This window comes from Capsicum annuum, chromosome 9 (genome assembly GCF_002878395.1).
Source record: "Capsicum annuum cultivar UCD-10X-F1 chromosome 9, UCD10Xv1.1, whole genome shotgun sequence".
Taxonomy (NCBI): domain Eukaryota; kingdom Viridiplantae; phylum Streptophyta; class Magnoliopsida; order Solanales; family Solanaceae; genus Capsicum; species Capsicum annuum.
In genome coordinates, this window is record NC_061119.1 from 130,738,333 (window position 1) to 130,752,545 (window position 14,213).

The following is a 14,213-nucleotide window of genomic DNA, read 5'->3' on the forward strand; positions in this document are numbered from 1 at the left end:
CACAATATCATTATGATTTATATAAATACAATTAAATCTACATGAAATGTTAATAGAATTTTTATATGTTTTGGGAATAATATACATTACAATACACGTCATATATATATATATATATTAGTAATAATTTTTAATATTAATATTAGCTTAATTTCTTATGACATATTATTTTAACGTCAATTGTTATTTTTTAAAATGTTATTCTTTTATGTGAGACACACGTGCAAAGCAGGTATGCTATAGAGAGAGAGATTCTTAAATTGTGTGTCAAATCAAAATAAGATAACCAGCTTGATACGGAGGGAGTGTATTTTCATCTCTATTTATCGTTTGATCATGATATATTATTAACGTAATTTAGTGCAGCAAAATAGTAGCTCCAACAAACTTTCTATGAAAAAATCTTCGTTGAAAATTGAACTCATATGATAGAGATTTGAGACTTCATTATAGGCCATGAAAATGCTCTATTATTTTCATTCAATTTAATGAATCTAGGATGAAACTAGAGATTCCTGCAGGTACACAATTGAGATGGAACCAGAAAGAAAAAGTGACTGTCCTTGTTGTCTCACAAGTTCCTCATTGTTTATAATAATTCATGGAACAAGGTGCAAATGCTCATTTTTGTTATTCTTGTTAAAAGGTAATGTGATTTAAAATAAATGGTACAGGAGAATCTCTCAATGAAACGTGCACAATCTAGTTTAAAGTTTGTCATTATACATAGCAGCTTCAGCTTGATCATATAAGGAATTATCATCATCACATTAATTAAAAAACAGAAAAGGAAAAGAATCTAACGTTATAATACACAATTCCCACCTGTCAAAGAAGGGAAAAGGACATAAAGAGCCCCTGATACCAAAAAAACGGCAGCCAGTAGCAAAAAATTTAATTTTCAATTTCTAGCCAATTGGCTACACGCGTTAGATGACTCTAATTTCCTTTTTTGATTACTTTTGGTGGAATTCGGCTCCTCTTTATTTTTTCCAAGTTTCCCTTTTAATTAATGACATATGACTTAACTAAAATAAATGACTAAAATTTAATTTATTGTAAACTAAATTCCCAATCATGATTAATATAATAAATATATTATATCAACTAAAATAGATTGCTTATCCAATATTCCCTCCCAATTATTACTCTTAACTTTTGCTCATTCCCTCCAGAATCCAAATCACCAAAAGAAAAAGAAAATTCTAATTGTCAATTTCACTTTAGCAATTTTCATTTCCAAAAGCTATGTAATTAACTTTTTTCTAAATTGTTTCTTAATATATTTCCACTTTGGATCAACCTATTTCTCTACTCTCCATCTTACTTGTCTTATTCTCCAAATATCATCTCCACATAAACAGAAAATATCATAATTCATAACATCACTTCAAATTCACAAGGAAAAAAAATCATCCAAGAATTGAATTTTTTTTTCTATCCGGCCAAATTATAGTACACAGAATTTACAAAATACTTGTACAAGTGAAAAACATATGTACTACAAACAAAAAAATCCGATTGAATAGTCGCCACCAAAGAAAATGATAGTAAGCATAACCAAGGTCCAGCCCTTACAAAATCCCATCCGAGCTCTCTCACATCCTCTAGTATCGGAGGGCAAAGCCAGCCCTTTGGCAGGGGGTTCATTTGAACCCCCTTCAATGAAAAAACATATCATTTATAGATGATTAAAATTACTTTTTATGTACCTATAGTAGGTGTTGAACCCCCTTCGTATGCATTTTCTTCAAATATTGAACTCTCGTATTTGAAATCCTGGCTCCGCCAGAGTGGTACGTGTAAATCATGTAATCGATGAATCAAACCCAATAATAGAAAAGAAAAATGTTTGTAGTTTATTTCCCGATCTTGCCCACAATTGATTGGCTAAAGTAAACAAAATGCTCTGCATGTGAGACTTCAGGAACTTCAGCGCTAGTTAGCCAAAGATGCAGATGTTCCGATGTGGATTTCAAGACGGGTATGCTATTGAGACCCACCACGCCTTCAAATTAAATTGATACCCAAGAACGAAGAAACTGAGAAAGGATCGAATAGTTAAAAAAAATTCAATTAAACTAGGTTTATTTATTATCTCAACATTGATTGAAACTTTGACAAAATCAAACGGAATAACCAAATGGAATGCCCACTTCTACTAGTCATTCTACCTGAAAATACAGAGCAATTACATTTTAAAGGAACTTTATTTTATTGTCCACTTAACAGAATGACTACATCAAGAGAACTTCTCACTATTCATGATCTTGACGATCCACCTTGAGAGTACTTGTTTAAGTCGTGAGATGAAATATCCTGCAAGTAATAAATAAAATTATACTAAGACAATCAATACTGCAAAGAAATATTTTATATGAAAAGTATGAATTATAAAATCTATACTAACTCTTAGGAGTTAGGTAGACTTCCATGAGATAATACTTGAGTGAATTCCGAAGACTGCCATGGCAAAATATTTTTGTCTCCCAATACCTATCATATAAAGAGAAAAATAAGCTTCCATGAGGTGATACGGATATTCAAGTGATACCTATCATGTAAATAAGCTCCCAACACCTATTGTGTAAATACCTGCTGAGATAGACTTATACATTTTTTTGTCAATGCTACATGTTCATATTAGCTACTACTACATGAAAATTGTAAAAGGGAATACTTGTTCATATTAACTACTATTACATGAAAATTGTGAATTGTCAATGCTACTTTTTGACTTCGTGTCTCCTATATTTCTATTTCAGTTCATCATTAAAATCTACCAACTCTTCTTATACACAAACTCTGCCTTAATTTTTTCCCCTTATTGCAAATTACAACTAATAGCTAACTACACATAACTTTCTATTTCCTATTAGTATACACTAGAATATATGGTATTCCTGTGTTGAATAAGAGGGTATAACTCCAACCATTCAAGTGGATTCTTCTCAACTACAAGAAAATAGATGAGTGGCTAAGAAGATGGAGGGTGAAGCAGCATATTTCAAAAAAAAGTAATGCTTTCAATATAATTGTTATGACATACCGTAGTCTTCATAAAATCGGAGAATGGTGGACATAATTCTTGAAGACCTCCAATGTGACTTGCATCATGTAGGATTATTTTTTATGGAGAAGATTGGATTTTATTCTTCTTTCTGACCTTTTCAAGAAAGCTCTTTGGACGACTATTCGAGCAACGAGTTGGTTGCTTCTTTTTTAACTCTGCCATCTTTGTAATGTTCTCACTATCAATAAATACTATATCATCGTGTATAACTTCACTTGGAATTGATGGATTTTCATGAGACTCATTATTTTTTTATTTTCTTCAACTTCTCAGTTATCTTATTGACATACTTTACTGTCAATTCATACCCTTCTCTAAATTCTGAAGCTTTACTTGCAATTTGGATAAAGCTTTTGCACAAATATTTGTACCTTGTACTAACCTCAGCTTTTGGATCACTTCCTTCTGTGAAATCTTTAATCTCCATTCCCATCAAGTTAGTAGCATCTTTTTTCCACCTTTTCACTATATAGTAATTGGGAATCTTATCTTTCATATTTAAAGTGTCCAAAATCTTTAGAGCATGACCATATAATATACCTGAAAATTCAAATAATTTGCAACTACAAGACACTATTTTTTTTGATTGATTCACAACTACTATATGCTCCCTACCACTTCCATGTGTTCTAACATTGTATTTATAGCAATCTCCTTCATCACAAAAGCTATTTACTGAAACAAGTAATGATTTTTCTCACTACTTCTCAAATAAATCAAATATAGTCATAGTATATATATATATCGCATGGATTAGTAAAGGAAATTTAACCTTTAACATAGACATTCGTTGAGTCATGTCAAAATTTGACTTGCTTTCATTAGCACGCTTATCATCAACGGCTCTTTTAAAATGCTTGTAGAATTGTACAATATCTAAATCAAATTTCAAGTAGGCCTTAAGTGATCCGTTGAAACTTTCACTCAATTGTGTACTTCGCATACCGATTGAAAATGTATCTCTACCATATGTCATGGACCATTTTTTCCTTATAGTAAAGGTGTTTTTCAACCAACTATTATCCTTAAGGTCGTATTTTTCAAGAATTTCTTCCTATGAATTTAAAAAATCTTCTTCATACTCGTAATCAAAAAAAAAACTTGCTAAAATCACTTTGAAATGGTTTATGAGCTCTAAAGATATGTCCAAGGTGTTTACATGTATTCTGTCCTAAGTGCTATATACACAGACGATGATACATTTAGGGCAACACTAAGGAGACTACTAAATTAATTGCAAGATCTTGATCTGTGATGAATGTTTATGACTTATCTACAAACATAGCCCTAAAAAATACATTAAAAAGCCACTCAAATGCTCCGGTCATTCTTCATATAAAAGGGCAGCACCAAATACAACCATCTCCCCGTGATTATTTAACCCAACAAACAATGTCAATAGACAATACTCCTTATTTGTTCTATATGTTGTGTCAAATGTTACAACCTCTCCATAAATCTAAAAATCTCTTATCATTTTAGCATCAGCCCAGAATATATTTGTTATCAAACCATCATCATCTAATTGCAAAGAAAATAAAAAAGATGGATCTTTTATTACTCTTTCTTCAAAATAATTTACCAAGCTATGAGCCACTTTATGTTGTAGACTTCCTTTTCTTTTATCCTGGAGATAGTTCTTCTGATCTCTCTATGTAAAATCCAAAGCAGTTTTTCCTCCTGCTTGATGAGCGATATAATTAAAAGAAGACTTAGGACATATTCCTGAATCATCTAATAAATCAATTTCATATGCTTGAAAAAGTTTAACATTTCTTTATGATGGTAATATGTAAGCTAGAGATGGATCAACAAGTGGATGATTGTGCTTCTCTTTAAATGAAATGACTGAAAACTTTCCATTTGGTTAAAGGCTTACGACCAAATGAGCTAAACAACCTGTCCTAGTTTCTTTTCTAGGTTTCTTAACCAACATATCTCGCTTATCCTTTCCCCTATAACCTTTTTTATAGCATGTAAATTTTCTTGAAGTTATGTATCCATGAGCTTTACTTTTGTTGGCATATTCCTTTCTTACACTAAAACCAATTGTAGCAGCATATTCATTGTAATAATTAAATCCATCCTCATCCGAATCAAATTCCATTCCAAGTTTTATTGGCTTAAAAGAATGAGAAGTGTTATTATGATCATTTAGAGATGCATTCTCCATGAATATATTATGAAAAAAATAAGATATTTGTCCCAATATATTCTACAAATTAAATCATTGTTTTATAAGTTAACTAATATCAAAATAAGGTTTATTAAATTAAAATGAAAAGCTTTATAAGTGAATCATTTGCAGCTTTTGTATCATTGTTGGAAAAGCTGGCATGGGAGGTGTTTTGAGGGCTGATACATGTAATTTTGTTATGTATTTTATTCCCCTATTACGTGTGATAGAAGCATAGAATTGAAGGTATAATTGTTTGACAAGAGTTGTAAGTGTGTTTAAAAAAGAAGCCTGAACAATTTTCTTTGGGAGATTAATTCACTAACCAAGATGATTCAGAGAGAAAGACAATTCAACAAAAAGCTTAACTACATTGTTGAGAAGATTCAATAAATGATGAAACGTGTTTAAAATTAAAGAAATTCACTGACGAAAGAAAACTAATATGATTGCAGATTACTTGGCAAAATAGGCAAATAAAAAACAAGATAGTCAAATACTCAACTCTTTTTAGTATATTCCTAATGTAGCTAAGGCCTTTATCAATTGGATAAATGTCAAAGCATACATAAGACTCCAATATATATGATAAAGTACAATTTTGTTTTAGCTTATAAGTTATCATGCCAGATCATTTTTAATGGTCTATTAAGTTAAATGAAAAGTTTTATATTCTAACTGGTACCAAAGTTCAATCATTCTAACCAAAACAATTCATTGGGAATTTTCACAAACGTATTGTATACACTTTTTCTACTTGTTAATTACCACAACAAAATACAGATAAGAAGAATTTTATGTTTGAATAATCAAAAGTGAATGAAAAAGAACCTGGGGATATTCTTCCTCAACTCAGAAAACTAAAGATTCTTGTTCTCTGTTTTCCCTCCTTCTTGTTTTCTTTCTATCGATTTTTTGAAAAAAAATAATTTTTGTGGTAATAATATAAAACAGTTTATTTGCATCCATAATCTTAGGTGGGTTGCCAAATTAGAATTGATAAATTTGGTGGGAATGAGAAATTTTAAGAGCAATAATTGGGAGGAAATATTGGATAAGCAGTCTATTTTAGTTAATATAATATATTTATTATATTAACCATGGTTGGGGGTTTAATTTGAAATAAATTAAATCTTATTCATTCATTTTAATTAAGCCATATGTCATTAATCAAAAGGGGACTTGGAAAAAATGGAGAGAATGAAAATGCAGAGGAGCCGGATCCCTTTTTGTGGTTGGTCGCCTTCTTCTTTATTTTGCGCCTATGTTAAATTTTCTTTTTTTCCTTTTGAAAAAATAACTGGTTCTCTTTTCCTTGTTTAAACTCTACCAAAAAACCCAATCAAATAAAATTTTATAGTTTTTCTATTATTGTTAACAATTAAATACAAAATTGTAATTGCTATTCATTTTGTATCTATCAAATTAAAAAGAGTGTATTTTTATTAGTTGATTTATATCTTTTTACATGTAACAATCCCTTTTGTCGTTATGATTATTTCTAACATGCCAAAATTTTAGTTCAGTGTTCCCCCAATTAAGAGTTAAAAATTTCAGGCTACGTTAATCTTGGACAAAATTCGAGCGAGATATGGTCTAGAAAAATTTAGGAATGGATTGGGTAAATGTGAAAGAATTAATATATGTTTATGTTAGCTAACACGATAAAAAATTCGTAGGACCTTTCAGAAGTGAATTTGGGTAAGCAGAACTCTCGATTTCAAATTTGACGTAAAGGGGTTAGTCTGAAATGTCAAGGTTTGAGGGTGCATAAAGGAAAAGGTAAAATGGGAAGCAATATCGAGTTTCTACCTCGCCATACCCACTATTACAAGGGGACGATCGCTACTACTGCATCTCTATAGCGGAAGTCACTAATGGTCAATTCCGCCATAGCGGGTGAATCCCGCTATAGCAGGGTACCACTGATTAATGCAAAAAAATACCTCAAATATTTCATTATTCAAAACACATTTTGGGAAGGGTTTTGTCTATTTATGGCAATTTTCACTGAAAATTAATCAAAACTCTTTGTAAAGGTAAGTTATTCCTTTCTTTAGTTCGATTGTCAACTACTAGAAAACACTAGTTTTGGGGTTCTTGGGGAGGATTTAACTTGACATAACTAAATTTCTGGTGCAATTAAGTGAATTAGGTAGAAAACCCTTGGGGTTTAGTTAAAGATTGTTAATTTATTGTTCCATGTTGATAATTAACTTTTGTAACCATGAATGTGATAGGATTAAGGTGAAATTATGGTCTAAAATCCTAGAATGGGAGAAATGATCATGAACGTTGCCTTGGGGTTTCGGAATTAGGTTATAATCCTTGATATTGTTAGGTCATTTGGTTGATTATGTGTTATCTTCATATTTTTAGACCACAATCAAGTAGAGGCTGCAAAAGAGGGCAAAACTCAAGTTCGTTAGAACATTTCGGGCTTGAATTGAGGTTGATGATGGTTTAATGTAGTTGAAACCCCACTTGTTTTATATGTGCATAATAATTTTTCATTCATATTGCTTGTTACAATGCATGTTCACAGAAAGTGAATGATTAGCTAATATCCTAATTGTTAATCATATACAATAAACTTACTTGAAAATCTTATTGGGTTTACAAGTGTTATTGTTGATTATCATTGTGGTTGTGACTGTTATGATATCTATTAATTATTATGAGATGTAACAGTATTTGGACATTTTCACGGGATTGATTGGTATAAGTTTGGCAAACACCTGATGTCTAAGATTGACATATGGACAAGAGCTCGTCCCCTACAGGTTATGGCTAGTGGGCGATCATAAGACCCTTAGCGTGTATGTACAATGTAAAAGTGAATGTGACAGTTCCTTGAGTGAACCCGGGTTATGTGTTTATTTTGTTATATTGGTTTCTTAATGTAAATCGGTCTCCATGATAATTTTATTGTTAGCATTGTTAGAACGAATCCTTGAGTGGTCTGGGTTAAGTTGCAAGTGTTGGCACAACTTTATATTGTCTTTTTACTTATATAATTAAGACATGATTGATATATTTGATTGAATCATAGTTTGTTGACTTGGATATCTTGTTGATAGTTAGGTCTTAACTAGATTTATTGTCCATTTTGACTTGTATTGACTAAATTCTGAGATATTGTTGAATAAGGTTGTGTCATAAACTTGGGCAAGGTTACATGGTAGGTGTTCATGGTTGTTCTTGCTTTACTATGTTATGGTTATTTGCTCATATATCTCATTTAGGGTTAGCCGATGTCCCTACCAGTACATCGTTGTTTTTGTATACTGATACTACATGTGTTATTCTTTTATTGAATACAGAGCATTTTTGGAAACTATTTCAAGACCTCAACTATAGATTGGAAAACATTTTAACTCAAGGGTGAGCTACATCTTCCGGGATGCTATGTGTTGTTCACTTAGTTTTTGATCCATTGTGTCAAACTTTGACATTTTTTGTTGTTTTTGGATTGAAACCTTTTATTGACATTGTAGTGTTTTGGTACAATGACTTTCAGATTCTAGGAGATTGTTTAGGTCTTCACTATTTTTGCATTGTTATCGTTTAGATTGCTGATGACATTATCTTATTTAGTGAAAAACAGCTAGTTTGCCTTATTTTGGCTAAGTGTTGGGCTTGCACGTTTTGGGGTTAGATAGTGCTCCCACCAAAAGATAATGTGGGTGTCACTTATGATGGATTTGAGCCGTGACAAAGTTGATATCAGAGCTCTAAGTTTGCTAATATCGTTGTACCAAAATAGGTCTAGTAGAGTCTTGCGAAATGGTAAAAAGATGTTTGTACTTTTCTTCGAGAGGCTATAGGACTTTAGAAAACTATCATTTTTTCTTCTTCCGTGCTATGACTTGATTCCAATTTGTATCAAGCGAAACAAATTGGTATCTGGACCTCTTAATTCTTTTGTCCACAAATGGTGAATACTAGAGCGGACGGGGCCAAAGTTGCTGCCCCTACACCAACAGCTCCAGTCGTGGAATTGGCTGTTCAGAGACAAGGACGAGGAAGGGTAAGAAAGAGAGCAACAATAGCCAGGGATGGACCTCAAGCAGCAACTTGCCAGGACCATCAAAGGTCGGTGACACCTCCCCCACCAAGGATTATTATAAGTAGGTTGAGTAGAAGAATAAGGATATTGTAGAGCAGGAGGAAGTGACACTAGTTGAGGGGTATAGCTCTTCCCCTGATGTATTCTGAGATGATTTAACATATGCTTTCTTTTTTGAATGGATTGGCCAATATTGGGGACACTTCTACTATGCCTACTTATCAGTTTCTAGGTGTTAAGCCGACTACTACAGCTACTCGTAGAATGGGTGAGGCCTTGGGGACAGAGATTTTCCCTTGCCCGGTGTTAGGTCCTCGCATGAATGGGATTGAATATGACATGCTAAGCTCCTAAAGTTGAAACCTCTAACTTTTGTTGGCTTTGAGACTGAGGATGTATTTGAGTTCATTGTCAATTATTACAAAAGGTTGCATAAGATAGGTATTGTTGAGCAGCACTGTAATGCCCCAAAATTTCATCCCGAGATGCCACACGGTGCTTAGGGCTACACGTAGCCCCAAGCTAACCCTCGAAGCTAGACACTACCTCAAGGAATTTAATTCAACAATAGTCATGCACAACAAAGAGATATACCACATCAGGTTCAAGAGAAATACTGGAGAATGCTAGACTCTACAACCAAACTATATTGAAAGTCTATACATACCAACCCTCTAGTCTAACAAAGCCTCTATACATCAAAATCAAGGAGCCATTGGGACAAACCTCCAACTGACTCAAATAGTACTGAAAGCCATAACAACAGAATGATATCACCAAAAATATAGACACGGTCTTCGAACCATGAGGACTCACCACTGAGGGAACGTAGTTGAGGCACTCGAATATCGTTAACGTGGCTGCGGCTGAGTACCTGAACCTACATGACGAGAAAATGTAGCCCATAGAAAAATATGTGGGTCAGCACTTTGGAATGTACTGAGTATGTGGGGGTGCATGCAACAATGCAAATATCTTCATCAATTTCATAAAAATATGCATATGTACAGTGATGGCTCACTTGGCTTGAGTTAGATTGAAACATACTTTTCATGATCTCATAGTAAATAAATCATATGATAAAAACCTCATAAATCATCATAAACAACTCAACTCTTTAACTCAAGACTCGGAGTGACTCGGTAATTCAAGAAACTCAACTCTTATAGACATGGGAGGTTCTTATAACCAACATAAACCATGTGAGCTACATGGAGCCCAACGTTTTGCCCTCCTAAGGAGAGAACCCCACATTGGCGGGATCGTCGTACTCTTGCCAGGGAGTACAACCTAAATTTAGTGACCACAATCACATACTCAGCCTCTGGCCCATAATTATCAATATCAATCCTACGGTGGCACGTAGTTTCGGAGAAATACTACATTTCCTGCTCGGTACTAAATACTACTCCAAGACACAAGCTCAGAATGCGTTAGAAAATCCACCACAAACATCACAAGGGTCTACCATGAAGACCAAATCAAATCTCTTTCTCATTTATCAAATCATAATCAACTTGTGGATTCCTAACTCGACTCAAATCAAATCAATCTTTATCAATATCAAAATGTATCAATTCATCAAATCATGGCAACATCATTAACTTTGAAGAAATATCAAGACTCATTGTAATAACTCAATCTCATGAATCAATATACTCAATAATCCAATTTTTCATAAGGAAGCTTAAAGCTTGACACATATCTTGAAAGCACTTGAAATATTAACTCATGGTAGAAATATGAAATTCACAATATTAAATATCAAGTCATAACTTGGGAATAGCAAAATAATCATGTATAACAAAGCTTGAACAATTTATAATCTCATAATCTCATGATGAAGTAATTTGGGTGTAAACCCACTTGCAAAATCATATAAATCCATGATAGAAATCAAAGCTTTGGGCACGAATGAAAGAATTGCTCTTGTTCAAAACCCCACATACCTTAATCTTTGAAATTGGATGAATTCTAGTGCTTGAGACTCTATCCGCACTTGTAATAAATGATTCTCGAAGCCCACACTATGAGGAACATGATTCTTGAAAAAATCTTGAAGATTTATGGATAATTTTTGGAAGATTAAATTTTCTTGATTGAAACCCTAATATATATTCTTAAGAAAATTGGAAGAGAGAATGAAGAAATTAGGGTTTGGATGGGGATTCTCATATTTATATAGGCCTCCAAAAGATGGGAAAAGAGCAAAATACCCTCGCAAAAACGTCCCTTAATTGCTGAAAAAAATAGCTGACGACATTCGTGACAAGTCGTCACAAAATATTGAATTTTATGATTTTCTGCTTAAGTTTGACGACATTGGTGATAAGTCGTCACACTTGTGACAAATTGTCACAAATGTCGTCACTTGGGGTGGAAATTTGCCTAAGGCTGACGACATTGGTGACAAGTCGTCACACTTGTGACCGCTTATCACCAAATGCCATCACTCAGTTTTTCAGCCTGACATGTTGGAGTAAAATGGACATAACTCTTGGCTTCGATACCGGATTTCGGTGAAATTAGTATCGTTGGGAAGATAATTCAATTATCTATCTGTTGGTGGGTCATGAGCTCAAAAATTCTTAGGGTAGCAATAGCTATGCGCGTTTGAAGTTGGCTATGCCAAAATCCTTCTCAAAAATTCAATCAGTAAGGGATGTTTTGATTCACCTAATCGCTAGGACATCTTTGAGGCCTTAATACACATCACCCTTGATCAGAAAACAACCAAAGCACTATAATTTACTTCTCACGAGCTTGAGTCATGATTGCACTATTGGTTAGAGTCTCATGGCATTACAATATCTCCCCCTTGGAAACATTCATCCTCGAATGTTGCCAAATAGGCCAAGAACAAGAAAAAATGAGAACGTATAGCTGGAACGACTCACTCAAAGGGCTTACTTCACTCTATACCTTCGGATACCATACAAAATGCATGAATTCGTGATGGAAGTAGACACACAGCTGAATCTTTAATAAGAAGGGGGCGGAATTAAGAAAGAATGGTACCTTCTACTCGCTCCAAACTCACAGAAAAAAGGTGAGGGTACTTGGCTCGCATATCAGCTTCGGCTTCCCAAGTAGCACTCTCAACAGATTGATTTCGCCAAAGCACTTTAACCAAAGGAACTTCTTTGTTCCTTAGCCTATGGATTTGAAAATCCAAAATCTCAATCGGAAACTCCTTAAATGAAAGGCTATCTTAAATATTCAAGCTTTCAGAAGGATCAACCACGACAGAATCACCAATACACTTCTTAAGAATAGAAACATGAAATACCGGATGAACGCTATACAACTCCGTGGGTAAATCCACCTTATATGCTACTTTCCCAACACAGCTTAGAATCCTGTACGGACCAATATAACGGGGACTAAGCTTTCCCTTTTTCCCAAATCTCTTCACCCTTTTCATGGGTGAAACCTTTAAGTACACCAAATCATTAACATTAAACTCGAGATCTTTTCTTCTCACATCCACGTATGACTTCTGACGACTTTGAGCGGTCTTCAATCTTTCTCGAATCAACTTAACTTCTCAATAGCCTCGAACACAGCATCAGGCCCAATCACAGTTGCTTCTCCTACTTCAAACCAACCTATAGGCGATCTACATCTTCTCCCATACAAAGCTTCGAACGGGGCCATCTGAATACTAGCATGGAAACTATTGTTAAACGCAAATTCGATCAATGGTAAGTGCTCATCCCAACTACCTTTAAGGTCAAGCGCACATGCCCTCAATATATTTTCTAAAGTCTAAATGGTCCGCTCAGCCTGACCCTTCTGAAAAGCCTTCCAAAACTGGGAAGTAAACTGAGTACCCCTATCAGAGATAATAGCCAAAGAAACTCCATGAAGTCTAATGAATTCTCGAATATACAATATAGCATAATCCTAAGCTGTATAAGATGAATGCACTGGCAAGAAATGAGTTGATTTAGTCAACCGGTCTATAACAACCCAAATCAAATCATGATGACGACGAGAAGGAGGCGAACCAATTACAAAATCTATATTCACTTCTTACCACTTCCAAGTAGGAATGCTAAACTCTTACATTACACCACCGGGCCTTTGGTACTCTACCTTAACCTGTTGATAAGAAGAACACTTTGCCAAAAATTCTGCGATGTCTTTCTTCATACCGTTCCACCAATAGATTTCCCAAAAATTGTGGTACATCTTGGTAGCATTGGGATGAATAGAATATCGTGCGCCATGCGCTTCATCCATAAATCTCTACCTTAGATCATCAACATCGAGAACACACAATCTATCTTGCAATCTCAATACACCACCTCCCCCTTAGGAGAAAACCTCTACCTTTTGGTCCTTAACTGACTCCTTTAGTCTGACCAAATTAGGATCCCTGTCTTACTTTTTCTTTACCTCTGAGACTAAAGAGGACTCGGAACTACTCTGAACTAACATACTCCCTTCAGCGGAATCAAGTAATCTAACACCTAACCTAGCCAAATGATGCACATCACGATCCAATTCTTTCTTATCATTCTCTACATGAGTTACACTACCCATAGACAACCTGCTAAGAGCATCTTCCATAACATTAGCCTTGCCCGGGTGATACAACGCACTCATATCATAGTCTTTTAGCAACTCTAACCATCTTCTTTGTCTAAGATTCAACTCCCTCTGGGTGAACACATACTGTAAGCTTTTATGGTCCATAAAGACATCAACATGGACACCATACAGATAATGTCTCCAGATTTTCAAAGCAAAAACTACAGCTGCTAATTCAAGATCATGGGTTGGGTAATTCTTCTCATGAGGCTTCAACTGTCTAGAGGCATAAGCTATAACTTTACCTCTTTGCATCAACACACAACCCAAACCAACTCTAAAAGCGTCACAATACACCA

The 14,213-nt window shown here is 34.3% G+C and overlaps 1 long non-coding RNA gene across 1 annotated transcript; it reads right to left on the minus strand.

The window, feature by feature from the left end:
* Positions 1 to 1,989: 1,989 nt before the first annotated feature.
* LOC107857057 lies at positions 1,990 to 10,192 on the minus strand. The gene is made up of 3 exons (XR_001670774.2): positions 10,135 to 10,192; positions 2,411 to 2,496; positions 1,990 to 2,319 (listed from the first exon to the last, which is right to left on the minus strand). It is a non-coding gene; the product is annotated as an uncharacterized LOC107857057 (long non-coding RNA).
* Between the last annotated feature and the right edge of the window lie 4,021 nt (positions 10,193 to 14,213).